This window comes from Heterocephalus glaber, unplaced genomic scaffold (genome assembly GCF_053883595.1).
Source record: "Heterocephalus glaber isolate CG9 unplaced genomic scaffold, H.glaber_assembly_v1.0 deba00000901, whole genome shotgun sequence".
Taxonomy (NCBI): domain Eukaryota; kingdom Metazoa; phylum Chordata; class Mammalia; order Rodentia; family Bathyergidae; genus Heterocephalus; species Heterocephalus glaber.
The window spans coordinates 13300127-13319761 of NW_028258171.1; the positions used below are offsets into that span (position 1 = coordinate 13300127).

General features: G+C 42.1%; 1 protein-coding gene across 3 annotated transcripts in view; it reads left to right on the plus strand.

Moving 5' to 3' along the window:
* Positions 1-19635, plus strand: part of Gng2 (G protein subunit gamma 2) — a 103865-nt gene that overhangs the window by 48027 nt on the left and 36203 nt on the right. The window lies entirely within an intron of this gene.

Sequence of the window (19635 nt, forward strand, 5' to 3'; positions counted from 1 at the left end):
CTGTGACCCAAATCCTAATTAGAGAGCTTCTGCCAGGACTAACAAAGACTCAAACTTCAGAGAAGGAACAGTGTTCTGTTTCCCAGGCCCTAGCCACTACATTCTTAGTTACAAGTAGTAGTAACCAAATTGGTGAACTTTACCATGGATGGGACTTATCAAAGGGAACATGTAATGCTCACAGAATCTCTGAGAGAGCTGGAAAATCTTCCAAGATGGAGGATGGGGAGTAAGAAATAATATTCATTCACTAGCAGAGGTGATCCCCAGAAGGCACCATGCTGGATGCAGACATTACAACGCACACATACAGCCAAAACCTGACACTGGGTCCTCAAAAACTGTGACTGTAATTGCTGCCACAGCTGTCTCTGAAAGCCCAAAGTGGCTGCCATCACACCTACATCCATCATCCCTGATTCTCCACATCACAATTTCTAGTTCTGAATTTGAATAACAGCCTAAGAGATGTACCTGTACTGCAGTTGCAAAGGAGCCTGGGAAATGAATTTTAGCCTCTGCCTCAAAACTTTAGAAGAATTGATTGTCAGAAGAGGGAAGAACGATACAAGTGCTTTCCTATTTTGCACAGCCTCTGTTAGAGAGTTCCTTACAGAGAGAGATTTGCTTGTTGCTCTGGAGATCACAGGGAATGTTACTGGGATAATGAACTGCCCAGCCCACCCACTCCCAATAATTAAGGCAACCAAAGCCTGACCGTATGGATGCCCGGGCTTCTCAAGCTGCCATAACTGCTCACTTACACCCGCTTTCCCTCTAAGAAACAGAGGAAGAGCAGGACTACCTGCAGTGATGAAAATCATTTTTAGTTGAGTTTTATTTTGTTTTTTGGTACCAGGGATTGAACTCGGGTCCTTGCACTTGTAAGGCAGGCACCGGAACCACTGAGCTAAATCCCCGGCCCTGAAAATGATTTTTAAATGAAACACCAAGCTTCAAGCGTTTGGACTCACTCGTGTTACAAAAACGTGTACAACATCAAGACTCTAATGTTACCTGCTTCCCTGTCCATTGAAGGCTTCAAGTACAATTTCCTTTGCCCTACCTCTGTCTTGACAAGTGTTTGATAAGCTCTGCTTCTTTGAAAAGTGTATTATTGTGCAGAGAGCACTTTTGTGCCGTCGGTGTACAAGATGTCTTTCACCACTCCTGTGGCCGCCCGCTCTCCAGCGGCCCGGAGGCACACAGAGCACCAAGGGCCGGTGTGTTGGGTTTTAACAGAGCTGTACCCCATACATCTGCATTAGCGAATGTTTGCCTGAGAGCATCGCGTTTCCTATTTTTCATTGTAAACCCCTTGTCCTGTGAGTGTGAGGGGTCAAGGGAGGTACAGCTGGTCAACTTCCTGCCTGGTTGCCTCCTCTATCACTCCCAACCCAAGGACAGGAAGTAGTTGTTCCCAAAAAATTATTTACATTTTGGTGTGGTCCCAATCTTTAGAAAATTCTGGTTTTGCTTCCCAGACATTTGGGATTCGATATTTCATTGGAAGGAGTTTTGATAGCAGAACATGGCTTAATTATTTAAAATTTTTATTGTAGGCTGTGGTTTTCAGTCTTGGAGGGGTTTTTGTCCTTTGTATTTGCCACATAAGCAAAATTATAAAATAAAATAAAATAAAAATGGTAATTATCTCTGTTAAAACTGCAGTAAAATTTTTAGCCTACTTTCTCTACCTAGTTAGCTGAACTGTTCTAAACACATACTGAGACAAAAAATGGGAAAAGTCATGTGATAGCTCATCATTACATACAATTTTTATACTTCCATGTGTCAGTCAAAAAATAAAGTAGGAATAGAAAAAAATGGAAAAATAAAAATAAATATAGGGATGTTGGATCCATTTTAGTTATCCTTCTATTTTCAATGTGAGTCATAGGCAAGCTCAAAAAGAATGGAACAAAATATGCCATAGAATTAGGTTACCCATGGAGACAGAGGTGTTCTTGGCAGGCTGCCATCAAATATGGCAGAGGCCTGAGACGGGAGCATTGGCCTTCACTGCTCTAAGCCAGTAAACTCAGGGGACAATGTTGCTTCATTTCATGGAAGTGGCAAGAATCTGATCTTCCCACCTGAGGTAAGAGTTTCTTCTACTCCTGCCTTATCTTCCACTTGACTTTCAGGGGCTCAGCTCTCTTCTTTCCTCTTCCTTTGTTATTTTACTCTTTCATACTAATTTTTCTAACCTATGTCATGGTGCATTTTCTGTACCACACTTATTGAGGTATATAATGAGTCTGCTCTTCTTTCTGTTTAAAATGTGTATTCTGTAAAAGTAAATTCATGCATAAGGCGTGATTTAGTTTAATTGGTGTATGCGGTAGGTAAACTGAACTAGAATGGGATTGCATCAAACAGAGAATGGGAAATGTTTTTTCTCTCTGTAGTATTTCTAGAACAGTAGGTCCCAATGTTTTAATAGAAGTTTTACTTTTCACTTAAATTTTGCAAGTCTCGGTATATTAGCTGATTGAAGATGAATTTTAATATCTGTTGTTTGAGAAAGCTACTAAGTGCAAAGTGTTTGTAGATGAATTTGCATCTGACCTATCACACCACCTTGTACCTGTATCTGTGAAAAGAGAACTTTGTCATGTGGAATGTATTTTGCTTGCAGCCTGTTAGAGAACCCTTTACGCAGACTCCATGCCTGTCTGTGTTATTAAGCTGTGCTGGAGGCACAAATGCAGCAGCTCCTAACTCTTACTCAGCCTGGCAACTGCCACCAGGTCTCCAGGACCAAGCTGGCAGCGGGTCGATGGTGTAATGGGAGAGACTGGTTCCCTCCAGTCATGCCGGGCATGCCTCTCTGACTTCTCATTGATTTTTGAAGTGCTGATTTATGCACACATTTTTTTCCAGTTATACAAAAAAATGTATAATACATGTGCAAACCATTTTAAACAGAAAGGAAACACCATCCAACAATTATTTGAACAGGTGCTGACGGCTGGATTCAAAACCATTGAAAATAAGGCTGTTGAGTCCAAACACACCACAAAAATAGCAGAGGGGATCTTTACTACAAGGAGACCTCTTCCCCTCTCTGCACTTGGTGTCAAGCAAAATCAAACGTACATACAAAAGGTGTCCATTACTTCTTCATCAGAGATCCCTCCTAGCAAAAAACAGTAGCTTTTTTCTAGTGTTCAGTCCTTCTGTTTTTTTCTCTTTAGCAGGTTTTCCCGTGACATTTAATTTGAACCACTGTCCCACTCAGTCATGTAACACCAGGTCAGAGAGAAAAGGCAGAAGTCTTTTACAAAGCACAGGACGTTTAATTTGAATGTACGATAACCAAATCAGTTCCTGGCTCCTATGATCCCAGTGACCCCTCTAGGATTCTGTCCCTTGCCTTCATCATTAGTGGTATCCTTCTGAGGACAGAACAAACCCTAGCTAATTTTAGTTGCTGCTTTTACAAATATGCAGTTGGAGCAAACAGTGTAAGACTAAGCTTAGTGTAAAGATTGTGCAGGTTGAGAAAAAGGCACTTGGGCTGGAGATTTAGCTCAGTGGTTCCAGTGCCTGCCTCACAAGCAGAAGGACCCGAGTTTGATCCCCAGTACCAAAAAATAGAAGATAATAATAATAAAAAGGCACTAAAACTTAGAGAGTTGATTGGTCCTGTATTAACAAGCACACCCTTTAGTATTTTAAAACACTGAACACTTACTATGTAGGTTTCTGCAGGCCAGGACCCCAGGGGTGGCTTAGCTGGGTAGCTCTTGTTTGGGGCTCTCATAAGGCTACAGTGACCATGTTGGCTGCTGTGACTGTGTTAGCTGCTGTGAACTGAGGTGTAATGGGGTGTCAAGGATAGGGTTCCAGGCTCCTTCATGTGTTGTTGGCTGGAGGCCTCAGCTCCTCACAGCATAGACTGCTCATGACCCAGCTTTCCCCAGACCAAGTGATCCCAGCGAAAGAGCCCAAGACAGAAGCCAGAGTCCTTTACAGCCTAACTGGAGAAGGAGGCTAGCATCATTTGTGCCACGTTTTGTGGGCCACTCCGGATGTAAATTCCAATACCGGGAGCAGGATGAACTGCAGGCCCTCTTGGAGGCAGGCTCCAGGTCCAGACAACCAGCTCCTCTAGAAACCATGGGTAGCTGGCTGCATCCTGTGTAAGTCTAATGCTTTGCCCAAAGACTGACTCTTGATCAAGTTACAAATAATGATTTATCATATTTTGAAAACAATCTATGTACCTTAATATATTTAAGTAGAATACACTTATAAACAGTAAGTACCAGAGTATAATATAGAAATTAAATTTCATGTAAACCCCCTTTTAACCAGTTACTAACATATTTATATATTGCTCTAAGAGATATTTATTTTAAAACTTTACAGTATTCTAAATCTTGCTTTGTGCACTTAAAAGGATATTGTGGATATCTTTTAATGTCATTATATAAAATCTATTCTTTTTACTAGATACCATTGAATGTGGCAAATAGAATAATGTTGTTAGAATTATCTAACCAGGCCCTAATGTTGGATAGTTGAGTTTTTTTCCTCTGGATTTTGGATAAATAAGAATCATAGTAGTGTGTATATCTTTGCATCCCCTTTGAAAATTCTTTAGAGTAAATTTGCAGGAACCAAATTCTTGAATGAAAGTATTTATGTATTAAAAGTTTACTAGATAGTCTGAATTCTTGCTCATAATATTGAGCCTAATTATACTCTTTCCATTGGTCACAAAAGTGCCAATAACACCTGCCTTCTAGGGTCAGCATCACTGTACTTTAAAATGCTTCTCTGTGACTTTAAGGAAGGCATGATGTGCTGGGCAGAAGAATTGAAAACCAAAAGAAGCAGCAGGGGATCCTTTGAGGTCAATTCTTAGACTGTGACACCCTCCAGAGTGCTGCAGGCAGCTCCAGAGCCCAGCTTGGCTTCACTGCCCCAAGCATGCACACCAGGGCTGTGGGTCCAGCTCCTCACCTCCTGAGATCAACTCTGACGCCTCCACAAATCTTTCAGTTCTGTGGTGCAGGCAGTGGTAGCTAGAAGTGAGGGTAAGTGGCTTGTAAAAAGCCAGCTTCTCTCACTTCGACCCAGCAGCTGGGCACCCATTTCCAGCCTTCCAGAAAAATCCCGCTGCTGCTTTGACAGATATCCCAGTCTCAGGATTCTTAAACAGTACACACATTGTCTGAGAAAAGCAATGCATCTGGATTGCCACTAATGTATCAGCAAGTTAATATTTCACAGCAGTGGGAGAGACCAGGACTCTGAAAAAATAGAATTCATTCATTTATGGACTTATTCAACAGTTAATAAATATTGACTACCTGCCAAGGCTAGGAGCTATAGGAGGTCCTAGGTACTGTGTATAATCAATAGCAAAACTAGGCACAATCACAGAGCTTCCTGTCCAGCGAGGAGGTGAGACAGACAACAATCAGATACGTACTTACAAACTGTAATAGTGTCTGGGACATGGCAATATTTCAGGGAGTCAGGAAAATAGAGATCTAAAGGATGAGTTTGAGGCTAGCCAGTAAAGGAGCTCCTGGGAGAATCATGGCAGGCAGAAAAAAATTAATTAATAAAATGCATGCATTTGAAAATAAAGTTAATAAAGCAAAAAAAAAAAAAATGCATGCAAAGGTCCTAAGGGAGGAAAGGCTATTGGAGAAACTGAAAAAGTCAGTGTGGCCACAGGGATTCTTTGCAAGACATGGGGCCGGGAAAGGAGCCAGGTCGTGTCTACATATTTTGCTGGAAGGAGCAGTTTTTAAAAAGAGTTTATGATGTGGAAACTTTCAGAAGGGCAGGTATGGAAGCGGGGAAGAACATATGGTCATTGGGCTGGATGGAAGGAAGCTCCCAAGGACTCTATGGAACACATTTTCTTGGCCCTCATTGCCCGCCTGGGCTGCACAGGCTGAACATCATAGTGCTGGGTCCCATTATTGCATGGATGGCAAAGGCTGTTCCCTACTTTGCCTCTCAGCCCCCTGGGAGGATTCCAGCAAAATTCCTGCCTGCTCCTATTAATTGAATTAACAGGAAAGGCCCAGCACATACAGCAATCCTGGATCCATATCCATGTTACCCTAAAATGCTCCTTGTTGTAAAAAGCCCATGACAGCCTGCCTCCAAATGGCACTTAAGTGACATAATATGGGTCAACTGTCTACGTGGAATTCACTGGCAGAGCTTCCAGAACAACCTACTTTCCCTCCCTTCTGCCGGGAGCTTTTGCACTTCTGAAATGCGTCACTGCTATCAGCGTCTGCCCAGCCATTACTTAACAAAGAAGTGTATGGTGGTGAACTGTGTTACTGGCTTCAGGGTTTGCCTAGTGGGTGCCCTTGGGGATTGAGAGGGAATGTGGTTGGGGCCTTGGGAACAGGCTCAGGGCCTATGGGTGCTGCCCGCCCTGCTGCTTGGCTTCAGCATTTGCAAGAATATAAAACAAAAAGTGTAACATGGCTTGGTGCCAGGTATTAACACAGAGACTTTAATAAAACCTGTATGTGTGTGTGTGAGATCAACTGCCCGAGTTTAAATCCGGGCACCACCGCTTACTATCTGGGGAGTCTTGGGAATTTAATGAACTTATCTGAGCTTGATTTTCCTCCTCTGTAAAACTGGGTATATCTCCTCTAGGGTTTTTGTTAGGATTGAAGGAATGGAAGCATGAAAAGACTTTCGTAGAAAGTCTTAGTAAATGAGCAAATAAAGCTGATGTTGTCACCAATCTCAGTGCTTTGCATATATTAGCTTATTTAATCTTCACAAGATCCCAGTTGGCATGTATTATTATTATCATCTTCCCCACTTTCCAGATGAGGAAATGGAGGCACCAAGATAGAGTAATTTGCCCCAAATCCCATCCATAGTAAGTGGCAGAGCTGAGACTCAAACTGGGGCAAGCGGGCTCAGAGCTTTCCCACTCACCTTTCAACCACATACAAGTGTTAGCGTTTATTGTTATCTCAAGAGGACAGAAGAAGTAATGGAGTAAACATTCATATGGAAAAGCTGAAGTAATAAAACAACAAACACCCATATGCCGACCACCTGGACGTACCAGTGGCCACTTCTGCTTTCTCTGTCCCTCTGTGTCTCCCCACCATTTGAAACTGGGTAGCAGATATCCTGATACTTCACCCTGGACGTCCAGTTGTCACATCCCTTTCAAGGCAGAACCTTACTATTTATTACAGGTTCAAGGACCGGCAGCAATAGTGACCCCCCCTATAGTTTTACCTAAATCTTTTCTTTTACAAACATACATATATTTTACTAAAAATGTGAGCATATAGACAAATGGCATATACATTTAAATATAGAATATATACAGTAGATGCAAGTAAATACATGCATGTATTTTAGTAAAAGAATATCATTAACTTTACATTTCTAAATAATTAAATATATTTTGAGTTATTTGTACCTAAATCTTTGTTTTAGCTTTTTCTGAGTGATTTCCCATCTCAAGGAAACAACACACAAAAAACAAAACCATGCCAGGGAGCTGACGCATGGGTTGCAGCATCCAGGCACTCTGCAGTAATAGGGAAAAGACAGCAGCAAGATTCCCTTGTATGGCAGGCAGGACTGTGACCCCCACCCACCCACCCACCCCCTACCTCACCCCAAAATCCACTGATTCCAGTGACTCAGCCTAATCCTGATGACGACATTCAGCAATCACTGGTTCCAGTTGGGCGAGAGAGCCTGTCACCTTCTGCCGTTGCCACAGCTGCCCTGCTAGTGAAGGCTGCCCAGAGCTCTTTCCCATGGTACCCACCCAATACCTCCTGCAGGCCAGATCTCCTTTTGTGAGTTGAGTCCTGTCTGCTTACCTTACGGCTGAGCTGCTGCAGACGAACCCTAAGAAGTACCCAGGGTGAAAGTCCCAAAACAGAACTGTGCGAGTAACCCAATCTAGCATTTGAGGGAGAGAGTTTCCCCCTGCAGGGTGACCAGCTGGGTTCGTTCTTCTAAGATGTCAGTGAGTCTAATATGAGGCCAATGGCACCACCCAGGGAGAACCATCAACCTCTAAGCTAGATATTATACTGCAGCCAGTGGTACTTCCCGTGTCCAGTGTGAAGTTCAAGGGTTTTCTGTGTTTATTTGCTTCTCACAGAAGGTACTTAATTTGTGATCATCTTCTGATTTTCAAGAATGAGGTAATTCCACTTTGGCCCATGTATATCTGTCACCACTCTTAAACCAGCTAGGAGCTGGGGAGAGGAGTCATTAAGTGACATAAAATGGACACATCAGACCAAGGCAGAGTTGGAGAGAACTGCCATCTTGGGAAACTTCATTTATCTGAAAAAATACTGGTGAAGAAACACAGTAACCATATCCTTTATCCCCCTTTATCCCCGAATCTTCTCGATGCATCTGCTGTGCTAATGGTGCCCAGGGTGGGGGCCGGGATTAGAACAAACACCAACTGTTTTGGCAAGAGGTTTGGTAAATCATCTTGAGTGTTAAGTCCCCTGTAAGACGATCTGGTTGCACTGTGATGTCCAACGTTTTCATCTATTTAAAGCTTTAAATAGACCACATGAGTAATGTGCTTCAGGTACTTATCTCTAATTAATTAATTCATTTGTAAGTGAAATACCTAATTAAACCAGTCTCAGGGAGTTCCTTTGCGGGCCCATCTGATGGGTCCAGTAACAAAGAGAGATCTTTGCTGATGACATGTCAATTGAGCTGATCCCCTCAGGTAAGTTGGCTTGTCAGATGTCAGCTGGCGAGTGGTTTGTTGTGGTTATTGTTTTAAGTGTAATGCAGGCTTGAACTGGTCTTTAAATATTGCTCAGAGTCACTTGGTTAATTATAGCTTTGGGAGAAATCTGAGGATGATAAGATTGGGGTCTCTCTCAAGAAAATGGAGGGAAAGGACAAGACAATGCTTGCCCAGGTAGCATGCTTAATCATCACCCACCCCATCAGGAAGGGTCAAAGAGCCTGTCACTTCATGACTCCTCGCTTGAAGCTAACTTCAAGAGCATTTCTTTTTAAGTGGGAGTTTGTTTTTGCCTTTACCTCCTCAGAAAACTATTTAATCCAAAGTGTTTATCACTCTCCCTCAGCTAGTAAGAAACACTGGCTGTGTGCAGAGCTCCAGTGTATTAATCAGTTCAATTATCTGTTCCTTATTCTCCCTTTCATCTCCTTCGTTCTTTTCTTAGAATAAGAGCATCATCCTCAAAGGACAAGAATGACAACTTTTGGTCTAGAAATTTCTGTTTTATCATATTGCACCTCTGCTCCATTAGGAGGGAAAAGGATGCTTTTGAGTGTAATAATTTGAAAGACTTTAATATAAATGTGCTTTATTTCTTGTAAACTGTTACTGCATCAGTTAAAATGAATAGAACGAAGAGCATAAATGAGCTCACAAGACATGCAGGCTGCTCTAAGGGCCCAGGAAGTGTTTATTTTGTGTGTATACGGTTTTTATTTTATTTTTTAAATTTATTTTTATTAATACATGTTCACAGTATATAATGATTGCGTTTATCCTGGAGCTCTGGAACATGTGCATAACACATTTGGTTCTTTTTACATCCCCTTCCCTCTCTCCCCTCCTCCCCTCCCTACATCTCTTGGTTTGAGAGGTTTAAAGAAGCAGTAAGAAAGCAAATTGAACTTGGGGTAAATGGAAAACTAAGAGGGGAAATGGGTAAATATGATACGTAAGACACCAAATGTTCTCTCCTACAGTTAAAGAGATTTTATTTTTTTAAAAAATTTATAAATTTGAGGCCCTTTAATTGTGTCTCCTTAAAAGAAAATTGATGTTTTTAACATGTTCTATGACAAAATGCTGTTTGAGGGGAAAAAGTGGCCTTGCTCTAAATTAGTAGTTTGTAAGGAGCAGAGACTTCGCCTTGCCTACCTGTGTGAGTTAACAGTCACTCTAGCAGAGCTTGGGAAACGGAGGCTGAGCCCTTTGGCCAGGCAGAAGTACCCTGCAGAATTGCCATGGACTGATGGATGGCTCTCCTGAGATGGTGGCAGTAGGTGACAGGTACAGTATTTGTTGTAAGATAAACCTACAGATTCTGTCATTTTCAGAGAGGGAGCCATCAGAAATGCAATGGATAGGATGAGCAGAGAAGGATTTTTATAAAAGTTAACCTCCAAGGCGAGCTCCTGGAGAACAGGGCCTCTCCCTCTGTGTCCCTTTTATTGTCCTCACCACACCATACTGCGCACCACACACAGCAGGCACCAAACGCGCCAGGGACCCTTGACTCAGGGCATTGAACTGTGCATCATTCTATCCACGTAGTCATTTCATTTCGGAGTCTGGTTTCTTTTTATGGAGCAGTAGCTGATAGCGTCTAACCAAGGGCCAATTTTAGAAGGAAAGCCGTATTTCAGCTCTATTATTATTTTAGCTAGAAGAAAACACAGAAACTGAGTGCGTACTGGAACGCGTCTGTTATCGACCCCCTGGAGGTAGATGGAATAGTTGAGAACAGTGCACTGTCGGCAGAACTAGGGGAGAAAACAGGCACATTGGCTTCCCACAAGGGGCCGTTTTGTGCTGGGTTAGTTCATATTTCGGTCTCTAGGATGCCAATGTTAGAGCACCTGAAGTGCTGCAATGTCTCCGCTGAAATAATTCTGGGGATAAAAAACAATGGAAATGAATCCAATTAAACAGTCTCCTGGGAAAAGAGGATTTGTAGCTGGCAGAGCTTCAGCAGTGGCTGGGGAGGGAGGAGGGAGCAGCCCGCGGTGTGGAGGGTGGCCTGGAACTCCTTGGACCAGCTCAGGGGTAGGGGTCCCAGGAATGTGGTGTGCCTAACAGAACAGCGGGTGTCAGGTTGTAAACAGTGTCCGTTCCAGGGCCATCTACCGTCTTTGAACCTTGCTCAACCCAAACCTTACAAGATTCAAGGAAGAAAGTTTTGGCCACTGGGGATTGAGGAGTGGCAGACCACCAGCCAATGGGTGAGATGCAGGGGTCCCTGGCTGCAAGGATTAAGGAAGTAAAACCTGTACCATTCCTCACCCAGCGATGGAGGTCTGACTTTACAATTTTATTTATGTTTTAGTGACACATAATGGCACACGGAGATCTGATTTTATAGACACAGCTTGGGCATGTGGGGGCACAGCCTGCTGAAAGCCAGAGAGGAGGAGGAAACCCATGCCCTGGGGGACTCGTGCCAAGCCTTTGGTAGCCCCTAAGCCTGGGAGCACATCTTCATCTGGTCCTCACCCCCGAACCATGGTATCCCATTTCTGGAATTTTCCCCATCGTAGGAAAAAATAGTCCCCAAACACTGGAGTCAAAGCATCCAGCAGTGACCACACTTCTCTGTATAATCCAGACACTGTCAGAAAGAAGGGTGGGGAAGAAACAGTTTTTCCATAGCTGTACTTGCTGAGCCCTGGGAGGAAAGAAAGCAGGAGAAAGCTGCATCCCATTTATCAGGAGGCAGTGACATGACTGGCTGCCTTCCTGCTGCAGTCGCCTCTGTGCTCTTTCTGCGACGTGTAATGTCCTCTGGGGGATTAGAGCCGGAACCTTAGCCTGGTGCCGACTTTATTAGAACCGTGTCTTTTCTATCTTTTAACATCCAGCAGACAGCAGCATCCAAATTTCCTCTGATTAAATGTACTTAGGATTAATCAAAGGAGATTTGCTGTTCCCTGAAAGTAAGAATCAGGCTTTAAAAAAATACCATTTAGCTATTTAGTCATGATTATTTCAATCACAAAACAATCTGAACTGTTGATTATTTCCTTGTTAGAGTCATCAGATACCCTGCGTTAAAAACTAACAAACAAACTCTGCCCCATCCCCCCAAAAGGGGAGAAGACAAAAGCTATGGGATAATAAGGCAGAAGTCATGGGGCAAAAGAGCAGGGCAGAAACGACCTCCAAAGCATTTTGATTCAACAGGGACAAACACACCTGCGCAGGCTGTGATCTAGGAACCTTGGCTGTGTCGCCAAGATGTTGTGCAATTAGTAAAGTGCTTCATTGTAAGGGGCAGCTGTTGGCTCATTTTGCTTCTTAGTTGTTTCTATGTAGACCTAAGTCTCAACTGGGAGCATTTCTCAAAACTATGAAGGGCCGGGGATTTAGCTCAGTGGTTCCACCACCTGCCTCGCAAGCACAAGGCCCCAAGTTTGATCCCCGGTACCAAAAAAAAAAAAGCAAAAACAAAACTATAAAGATAATTTTTTTTCTCTTTCATTAAATAAAGAGGAGTGGATTTTTTAGTTTCATCTTAATCAGATGAGGCAACAGGTTGATTCTAAATGTATTTTCTAAAAATAAAAGGGCAGTCGTTGACCTCTGCCATGCCCGCCATGAGAGCACCCTTCTTTGTGTTTCTGGCTCTCTCCCCAAGGACTTGTGCTTCTCAATAGACCTAAATAAATAAATATGCTAAGATATCAAAAACAAAAGTAAGACAGCTTTTACTTGGAGACCAGCTATAGAGTAGAACGAAAGCAGATTTTATTATTAGGCACACAAACTGACTTGACTCTGTTCCCAACATCTTCTTCTGAAAGCATTAAAAAACAAAAAATTGTTTTTGAGAAAATGTTGTTATATATCTTCACCAAAGAACTAGAAACTAGAAAGGTTTTTGTAATTCAGCTAGAAGAGAAGTGCATTAATTTAAATTCTGTTAATTTAGTTTGTTTTATTGCAGAGTGATTGGAATGATGTTTAATTTTACTCAAACCTATTCTTTGTAGATAATGCAAGTGACAACAATGCAATAATAGGAGCTCAGGTTTGTAAGAGTAGTGTTTAAGGTATTAGAAAAATAATTCATTTCTTGGCATCTTTTGAAATACAGTAGCTCTTTTCATGTAATTAGTGAACATGTCAAACAAAAATCGTTCTTTCCAGCAGAACCTTAAAGAATGGTCCTGTAACAAACTGCTCATACTCTAAGTGACCCTCAGAACTTAAAATCGTGTTGTGGGTAAGTTGACATTTATCCATAACACAGTCTTTAGTTTAGATGCTTTAGACTGATCTTTTTTCTTCTACTTAGTTTGATGATTAAAACTTAGCACCATAGCCAGTCTCACCTCTAGGTACCTTGTAGGTTCCTGGACCTTGAATGCAAGGTAGGTTTATCAACCAGTTGAGTTTCTGCTGATTGAGTCTTTATCTGATTATCATCCTGCCCTAGGAATGGATATGGTCCGATGACTGGGTAAAGATAATGACCACTGCACAATCGATGTTTATTAAGCATAACATGGAGCTGCCTACTGTCATCTTTTAAACTGTGTTGCTGAGACTCTGGAATAAGTTCATTGAACAAATTTTTTGTTGAACACCTCTCACCAGTAGGCATCAGGTTCTAGGTATTTGTACACAAAACAGATGTGGCCCCTGTCTTGGGGCTTACAGTCTAGCTGGGGAGACAGGAACTAAAACTGACAAGGTCTTGGTTACTTTTCTCTTTGCTGAGACAAAATACCCAACACCCAAAGTTAAAGGAGGAAAGGTTTATATGGCTCATAGTTTGGAGAGGTTTCAGTCCATAGTCAGCTGGCTCCAAGGCAGGGTGGCATGGCCAAGGAGATGGCAGAGGAGAAATCGTCCTTGACAGAGCAGACAGGAGGCCTCCCTTTCCCTTTCATTCCATCCAGGCTAGAAGCCCTTTTGGGTGGTGTCACCCACAACCAGGGTGGGCCTTCCCATTATCCGCACCCAGAGCTATGCTAAACCAATTAGTGGACTAATCCAGTACCACAAACCCTTAATCCCAGTGTCACACACCATGATCCAGCCACCTCCCAAAAGCCCCACCTATGAGAATATGAGGCTCTGGAGGAATGTTGAGATACAAGCCATAAAACAAATTGGGTATACAATTATAAACTGTGATAGAGAAGTACTTCAAAGGGCAGGCATGGGATGCGAGAAAATAGTTTGAAAGAATTACCTTTGATAAAATTTGTAAATGAAAGGTCTAGGTGAACACCAGAGACTTTGAGCTCTTAGAGTAATGTCTCATGGATGGTTCTAAATTTCCTTTCGATCTGTGTAGTGGAGATAATAAGAATGTCCCAACCCTGAATTTTACCTGCGTTACTGCCAACAGCAATCTTGCTCAACCATGACATCAAGAACTTCTGCAGGTCTGACAAATGGCCATCACTGGGGCTCTGGGAACACAGAAAATGGACTGTGTAGGAGGATCTGAGTTCTTCAGGGAGGGGAAGGGATGTGCATTTATACATTTCATTAGTATTAGAGTAATCTTTGTTCTGCTCTGGACTTTGCCAAGAACTAGCTGTATTCCTTTGGATGAGTGATCTAACTTCTTTGAATCTTGTTGTTTCTCTTCTAAAGTGAGGAAGTTAACATGTGAGAATCTTTGAGGTCCTTTTAGATTCAAAGTCCTAAAAGGTTGTTGGGTATAGTGAAAAAAAGTACACTCTGAAACCAAATTGCAAGAGTTCAGTTCCCAGCTCTGTCACCTGCTAGGTATGTGACTAAGTTTGTTTTCTTTGGGGGGGGGGGTACCAAGGATCGAATACTGGTCCTTGCACTTGCGCAGCAGGAGGCGAAACCACTGAGCTAAATCTCCAGCCCCACTGAGTAAGTTTTTTAACCACTTTGTGCCTCAGGGGGTAATATTAGTACCCATCATAAAGTGTTGTGAAAAATCCACTCGGTACATTACTTAAAGTAGTGCCTGCCTTGCTACTGTTCCTGTCCCTGAGATAAGGTCATATCCCCTAAGGACTGGATTACAAAGGGACAGAATGCACAAGTTAATACATAAATAGAATATAAGGTATGATCAAAAATATGGTGAATATTAAAAAATTTTTAAATGTATTATTGTAAATGATACATTGCTTTCAATACCTCTCAAAATAATCCCCCTTGCTTTGGACACACTTATCCCATCCTTCTTGCCATTTTCTGAAACAGTTCTAGAAGTTGTCTTTCTTGAGTGTCTTTACTTGCACTGTCCTGGCTGCCTCAATTCAAACTATTTACTTTTCATGGTCATTTTGATTTGCAGGAAGAGCCAGAAGTTGCATGGCAGCAGATGTGGCAAATAAGCCAGATAAGGACATAACATAATGTTTTTATTCGACAGAAATTGCTGTAAACATTTTCTCAGTGAGGTGTGGTCAAAGAATACAATGAATGTTTAGATCAAAATTTTATTACAGGAAAACACACATTGCTGTTAATCTCTCTCAAAATACTCTGCCTTGCTTCAAATGTACTTATCCCATTATTTTTGCCACTTTCTGAAGCAGTTCCGGAAGTCCTCTTTCAAGTCTTTATTTTCACCTTTGTTTTCACTGTGCCTTGATGCCCTGAATCAAATCAAAACATTGACCTTTCATGGTCATTTTTGACTTTGGGAAAGAGCTGGAAGTCACATGGTGACAGATCTGGTGAATAAGGAGGATAAGGACAGACTATAATGTTCTTAGTTGACAGAAATTGTCATAAACATTTGTTTAATGAGGTGTGATCAAATAATATGGTGAATGTTTAAATAAAAATGTATTACAGTAAAAGACATTTTGCCGTTATTCTCCCTCAGAACATTCCCCTCACTTCAAACACACTTTTCCCATGGTCTTGGCAATGTGTCTTTTCCTGTAATAAGTTCTTTTAAATTTAATCATTCTCTGTACTCTTTGGTCACCCATTATAATGTGTGGAACTGAAGCATTCACATGTCTGCAGTTCCTACCAAATCTCCTTTTGTTTCAGATGTTTTAAAGGTGCAACTTTTTATTGCTAGAACAAGGCCACCACCATAGATGCTTTATCTCATGCCAGCAGGGACCCTCTTCCTTAGGGTACGGGCAGGTAATTAAGCCCCTGCACATGGGTACCCACAGGATATTAAACCAGGGGTTACTTCCTATTGCTTTTACACCTGCAGCCAGGACAATAAAGCAGCAGAAATAAATGCCATTACCAGAGAGGCTGAAGGCGAGTGCTTTTAATGCAATGAGTTTTTGTTCTTTTTAAAGTAATATGATGAGACATCATAAATTAAACTTGGGGAGGATTTTTCAAATCATGAAAATTTTAATGAAAAAAATGCATAAGCTTTAACTTCCGCTGGCTGCTGCAAAAATTCTGCTTTAATGAAGCTCATACAAACTTGCAATAATCAGCAAGTTTCCCTATTTCTTAATGTACCTAACTAAATCTCTAAATTACTACCATTTTGGGGTACTATTTTCTTTAGCATTTCTGTCATCAACAGTGCCACCTGAGCTTCACTATACCATGACAAATTGATATTAAATATTTAATTAACAATAAATTAATGAGAATTTATTGTATATCTTTGTATATGTGTGTGTGCATAATCATATGACAACCAAGTAAGTTAAATTATAAAACTTTAGCTTTTTGCTGTCCACTTCACAGATTTTGGGGTGTCTGCAGTAGTTTTGGAGGTTATGCTTCTGTAGAAAAGAGAACTGCTTTCTCGTGACAAACTAGGAGAGTATGATAGGAAAGGAGCTGTGAATCTTATCAAGTGGAAAATGTAGCCCTTTGGGTAAGGGCAAAAGAAAAGCAAAAAAGAAAATTCGATATACTTAGAGAAAACCTAATTCCCTGAAATTTTTCTGAGGAGCAGAGCGTTAGAGTTTCTTCCAGATGTTCGTGGCTGTGGATGGCTGCTCTTCTGGCAGAGAAGACCCCAGGCAGTTTGACCAGCAGACCCCCCTCGCCCTGAGCCCACAGTCATGGGACAATGCCGCTTTCCCCTCAGAAAAGGAGAGGCCACTCTGACCTCGTCCACTAGTCCCACTCTGTCCCTGGCCTGGGCCCACCTCTCCTGAGCCCCCTCCTCCCCTCAGCTTCTCCTCCCCTTCCACAGACTTCAGAAGGAGCTCAGTTTTTCCTCAAGAGTAAGAAACAAAACAGTCTTTATGTGGGAGTCTGTTTAAGAAATAACGAACAACTGCTTATAAAAGCCCCTTTCATTCTGCTCACTGGTATGCGCTTCCTGAGCAGCAGGGGTTTGGGGACTCAATGGAGCCCAGTCACCGGTTGCAACTACTCCTTCCCAAGGCTGTGGGACAGAGCTGCTCGGGCTCAGGGGTCTCGGTGTAGACGCTTCGCAGAATTGACTCTGGAAAACGCAGTAGCTCCCTTTCTAAGCAGACGGTTGTCAGCAGGGGGGTGTTTCTGGCAAATAACTTTCTTTATAGTTTTCCATGGACAGGGTGGTTTTATTTTTTTCACACAATATCCTTATTTGAAAATAACAACTGAGCAGAGAAAATAATAGGCATTAAGGAGGAAATGGTTGAAACCTGTCAGATTTCTTTCTGTTGTTGTTTACACAGTGGTACCGTGGTCAAGAGTGTGTCCCATTTCCGGTGGAAACCCTCAGGCGGATCAGGAAGGGGAGAGGTCTCCACCTTTCCCCTTGAGTCTTGATGCAAGGGCAGCCAAGCTCCCAGAAGATTTGAAATTTGAATCTGAACTGTGGAGGGAAAGCACTTTTTCAAAGCTGTGAAATTAAACGATTACTTTTACTTTCCTCCACGTGCATATACATTTTCCCATGCTGTGTGTATCTGATTTAAAATTAAATGAAAAGACTTTTGTTTGGCAAACTAAATGGATTTCATACCACGTTAGCACCTTAAACTGGGAAACCACAACCATCTGCCAAGATTATTATGGTAAAGGTTTCACTTTATTGTATTTAAGTTTTTTACAGTGACGTACACATGGAATGCATATGAGCACAGAATAAAAATGGAACACAACCCTTGCTTGTGGCAGGACCAGCACCCAGTCTCAACTCAGGCTGGAATCTTCTCTCTCAACTCGGCAGATACGAGCTTAAGGCTGGCCATGCAAGTCAGCAAGAATGGGCAACAAATATTGAAAGAATTGTCTGCTCCAAATACCTAAATACCCACCCCACCCCCTCCTTTCTTCTGTAATTATACTTTCTTTTTTTTTTTTTTTTTTGGTACCAGGGATCAAACTCGGGTCCTTGCGTTTACACAGCAGGCAGCAAAGCCACTGAACTAAATCCCCAGCCTCTATACATTCATTACCCTTTCTAGGTTTCTCTGTTTAGATGCACATGTCTCTTGATAGGTATAAGCTGTTGTTATTCACATCTTACTATGAGTTAACTTTCTTTTTGAATTGGCGTCAGAGATCAAATCAGAAATATTGGATTCCTAACCAAGGTTCACTTTCCACTTCTGTGATCTCGAATAAGCCAGTAAGTTCATTTGAACTCCAGTTTCCTAATGTGAAAATAAGAATGATTAGACCTGCCTAGACATGGTAGAATGGCCATCAAGTCAAAATGACATCATGCACATGGAGGAACCCTGTTAAATTATGAAGTACCATTTAAATACCAGCCATTGTCACTATTAATCATTGTAGTGGAGATAAGTGGTTCAAATCATGCTTTTTAATATGTTTCAGTGAGATCAGTTAGCAGATGGAGAAGAAGAACAGAGGGAGCAGTAATTTTGAAATCCAATACGTTTAAGATCAGGCCTGCGCGTGTTAGCTCAGCAGAACATTTTGGTACCTGAAGGCACCACAGGTCAGAGCAGAGAACAAAGAGGGAAGAAATGGGTCGGCATGAGAACAAGCTCCTCTGAGCCCAACAAAGGAACCCCATAGTAGAAACAGGTCCTCCCGGCATGGCTTGTGGTGAAGCGGAAAGCCTGTCCATGAGATTCACTTTGAATTATCAGATGACTCCTGAGGAAAATGGAGTCCTGGGGATACAGCAAGGCTCTGTCAGCAGTGTGAAATAACTGAAGGTAATGCTGATCCCACTTAGCTTTCAGAATATGTGAGGCCTGGCTCCACTTCCAGCAGCACCACATCTCTTCTGTCCATCATCCTGAGGGCTGGCAGCAGTTGTTAAGCTGGTACCAAGCACTGTGTATAGACTGTTTTATCCTTACAACAACCCGAAGGAGCACATACTTTAATATTCCCATTTTACAGTTGACAACACTGAGACTGCATGTTCCAGGAATGTGGCCCATTAGCATGAGGCATGGGATCCAGTAGTAGTGTGGCTATACAACAGGGTGGATCTTGGGCCTCCTTTGTGTACTTTCTCCCCATCAATGTCTTAGCCATCGTAGGAGAAGTTAATCACAATGCTCTCAGAAGTGGCTCATCTGAAAATCACAGGACACCCCTTCTTTGGAGCCTACCGCCCAAATTCTCTTGTGCAAGGCTTGATTTGGGAGCTTTAAATGCACTTGGAGAGATGAGGATGACATAGGGTCAAAGAGATCTCCAAGGTGTTCTTGTTTCACTTTTCTAAGCAGAACAAAGATCTGAACCGTGTCATGGTTAAATGTCCATTTGTTTTCAGAAGTGTCCATTTTCCTGAAGAAGTGGTATTTAGTGAGTTCTCAATCTGATCCTGTCATTTTCCTGTCTTCTAAGTTTCCTGAAATCATCAGTGTGGCATTAAGTTTGCTTCTAACACCCAGCTTTCATAGTGGCACATTTAAGTTTCTTTAGAAAGGAGCCATAAAGAGCAAAGAAAAATAGCGGGTTTTCGACTTTAACTTTTAAAAACACTCCTTCTCCTCCTTTCTAAACTAGCCATAGAAATTACAGGCTAA